We start from the raw sequence: 3,931 nt of genomic DNA on the forward strand, positions 1-3,931 counted from the left end.
CCCCCATACACATGTATATACATACACGTCCACACACGCAAATATACATACCTATACGTGTAGGAAGAGAGGAAAGTGATTGGTTCTCAGTGAATGTAGGTTTGCGGCAGGGGTGTGTGATGTCTCCATGGTTGTTTAATTTGTTTATGGATGGGGTTGTTAGGGAGGTAAATGCAAGAGTTTTGGAAAGAGGGGCAAGTATGAAGTCTGTTGGGGATGAGAGAGCTTGGGAAGTGAGTCAGTTGTTGTTCGCTGATGATACAGCGCTGGTGGCTGATTCATGTGAGAAACTGCAGAAGCTGGTGACTGAGTTTGGTAAAGTATGTGGAAGAAGAAAGTTAAGAGTAAATGTGAATAAGAGCAAGGTTATTAGGTACAGTAGGGTTGAGGGTCAAGTCAATTGGGAGGTGAGTTTGAATGGAGAAAAACTGGAGGAAGTGAAGTGTTTTAGATATCTGGGAGTGGATCTGGCAGCGGATGGAACCATGGAAGCGGAAGTGGATCATAGGGTGGGGGAGGGGGCGAAAATTCTGGGGGCCTTGAAGAATGTGTGGAAGTCGAGAACATTATCTCGGAAAGCAAAAATGGGTATGTTTGAAGGAATAGTGGTTCCAACAATGTTGTATGGTTGCGAGGCGTGGGCTATGGATAGAGTTGTGCGCAGGAGGATGGATGTGCTGGAAATGAGATGTTTGAGGACAATGTGTGGTGTGAGGTGGTTTGATCGAGTGAGTAACGTAAGGGTAAGAGAGATGTGTGGAAATAAAAAGACCGTGGTTGAGAGAGCAGAAGAGGGTGTTTTGAAGTGGTTTGGGCACATGGAGAGAATGAGTGAGGAAAGATTGACCAAGAGGATATATGTGTCGGAGGTGGAGGGAACGAGGAGAAGAGGGAGACCAAATTGGAGGTGGAAAGATGGAGTGAAAAAGATTTTGTGTGATCGGGGCCTGAACATGCAGGAGGGTGAAAGGAGGGCAAGGAATAGAGTGAATTGGAGCAATGTGGTATACCGGGGTTGACGTGCTGTCAGTGGATTAAATCAAGGTTTCTGGGGTAATCCATGGAAAGCTGTGTAGGTATGTATATTTGCGTGTGTGGACGTATGTATATACATGTGTATGGGGGGGGGGGGGGTTGGGCCATTTCTTTCGTCTGTTTCCTTGCGCTACCTCGCAAACGTGGGAGACAGCGACAAAGTATAATAAAAAAACATCTCAATGTACACATATATATACTCACACAGACACATACATATATACCCATGCACCCAATTCACACTGTCTGCCTTTATTCATTCCCATCGCCACCTAGCCACACATGGAATACCATCCCCATCTCCCCTCATGTGTGCCAGGTAGCGCTAGGAAAAGACAACAAAGGCCCCATTCGTTCACACTCAGTCTCTAGCTGTCATGCAATAATGCCAGAAACCACAGCTCCCTTTCCACATCCAGGCCCCACACACTTTCCATGGTTTACCCCAGACGCTTCACATGCCCTGATTCAATCCACTGACAGCACGTCAACCCCGGTATATCACATCGATCCAATTCACTCTATTCCTTGCCCGCCTTTCACCCTCCTGCATGTTCAGGCCCCGATCACTCAAAATCTTTTTCACTCCATCTTTCCACCTCCAATTTGGTCTCCCACTTCTCCTCGTTCCCTCCACCTCCGACACATATATCCTCTTGGTCAATCTTTCCTCACTCATTCTTTCCATGTGCCCAAACCATTTCAAAACACCCTCTTCTGCTCTCTCAACCACGCTCTTTTTATTTCCACACATCTCTCTTACCCTTACACTACTTACTCGATCAAACCACCTCACACCACACATTGTCCTCAAACATCTCATTTCCAGCACATCCACCCTCCTGCGCACAACTCTATCCATAGCCCACGCCTCGCAACCATACAACATTGTTGGAACCACTATTCCTTCAAACATACCCATTTTTGTTTTCCGAGATAATGTTCTCGACTTCCACACATTCTTCAAGGCTCCCAGGATTTTCGTCCCCTCCCCCACCCTATGATGGGTATAAGTGATGGGTGATTTAAATGCGACGGTGCGTAATATGACAGTTGAGGGTGTAATTGGCGAACATGGTTTCTCATGCTGTGAATGGAAATGGTGAAGAGCTTGTGGATTTGTAAGCTGAATTGGGAATAACTAGTTTAAAATGAGAGTTATACGTAAGTATATATCCATGCGTGAGAGAAATGGTCAAAGCGCATTATTTGATTACGTGTTAATTGTTAGGCGTGTAAAAGAGAAACATTTGGATCTTAATGTGCTGAGAGTTATAGCTTCAGGAATGTTTAATCACTATGTTGTGCAGGCAAAGTTGAAAAATTGTAGAAGTTTTCAAAAAAGAGAGAATGGTGGGGAGAAGAGAGTGGTGAGAGTAAGTTAGCTTGGAAAGGAAACTTGTGTGAAGAACTACCAGGAGAGACTGAGTGTAGAATGACAAATGGTGAGAGCAAATAAAGTGAGGGGCGTGGGTGAAGATTGGGATGTATTTAGGGAAGCAGTGATGGAATGTGGAAAAGATGCCTGTGACAAGAGTAAGGTGGGAGGTGGGCAGATTAGAAAAGGTAGTGAGCGGTGGGATGAAGAAGTAAGGTTGTTAGTGAAAGAGAAAAGAGGGCGTTTGGACGATACTGACAATGAAGGAGTGCAAATGAACAGGAGATTTAAAAAAAAAAGAAAAAGCGGCAGGAGGTCAAGAGAAAGGTGAAAGGGTTGAAAAAGAAGGCAAATTAGAGTTGGGGTGAAAGAGTATCACAAACTTAAGGGAGAATAAAATGATGCTTTGGAAGGAGGTAAGTTACGTGCGTCAGACAAGAGAACAAATGAGAGCATCGGTGAAGGACAGAAAAGGAAAAGTGATAACAGGTAGTGATGAAGTTAAAAGGATATGCTGTGAGTATTTTCAAGTTTTGTTGAATGCGTTCAATGATACAGTGACAGTTGTATGGTGTATTTGTCGGGGTGGTGTGCGAAGCGAAAGAGTCATGGAGAGCGCTTTGGTTAAGACAGAAGAGGTGGTGAAAGGCTTGCGGTAAGACGGCTACTTTGAATGGTATTAGTGTTCAATTTATCAAGAAAGGGGGTGACTGTGGTGTTGATTGATTGGTAAGGATATTCATTGTATGAATGGATCATGGTAAAGTGCCTGAGGATTGGTGGAATGCATGTATAGTGCCAATGTACAAAGGCAAAGGGAACAAAGGTGAGTGTTCAAACAACAGAAGCGTCAGTTTGTTGAGTATTCCTGGAGAATTGTATGGGTGGGTATTGATTGAGAGGGTAAAGTCATGTACAGAACATGGTAGAGAATGTATGGATCAGGTATTTGCTTTTAAGAATGTGTGAGAGAAAAATTTATGACATTTATGAATCTGGAGAAGGCTTATGATAGGATTGATGGAGATGTTTTGTGGAAGGTTTTATGAATATATGAAGGAAATAGGGCATGTGTATGAGCAGGGAGATAGGAGAGGGACTGTTTTCCAGTGATTGTAGGTCTGCAGCAAGAGTGTGTGATATTTCCTTGGTTATTTGATTTGTTTATGCATGGGGTGGTTTGGATGGTATATGCAAGAGTTTTAGAGAGAGGGGCTAGTACGCAGTCTCTTGGGGATGATAAGGCCTGTGAAGGGAGTCACTTGCTGTTCACCGATGATACAATACTTTGGGCTGTTTTCACTGAGAAACTGCAAAAGTTGGTGACTGAGTATGGAAAAGTGTGTCAAAGGAAAAAGCTGAGAGTAAATGTGAATAGGAGCAAGGTTATTAGGTTCAGCAGGGTTGAGGAACAACTTAGTTGGGATGAGAGTTTGAACAGAAAAAAATTAGAGGAAGCGAAGTCTTTTAGATATCTGGGAGTGGACTTAGAAGCGGAAGTGAGTCACAGGGTGTGTG

The sequence above is a fragment of the Panulirus ornatus genome, chromosome 11, assembly GCF_036320965.1.
Source record: "Panulirus ornatus isolate Po-2019 chromosome 11, ASM3632096v1, whole genome shotgun sequence".
NCBI lineage: Eukaryota > Metazoa > Arthropoda > Malacostraca > Decapoda > Palinuridae > Panulirus > Panulirus ornatus.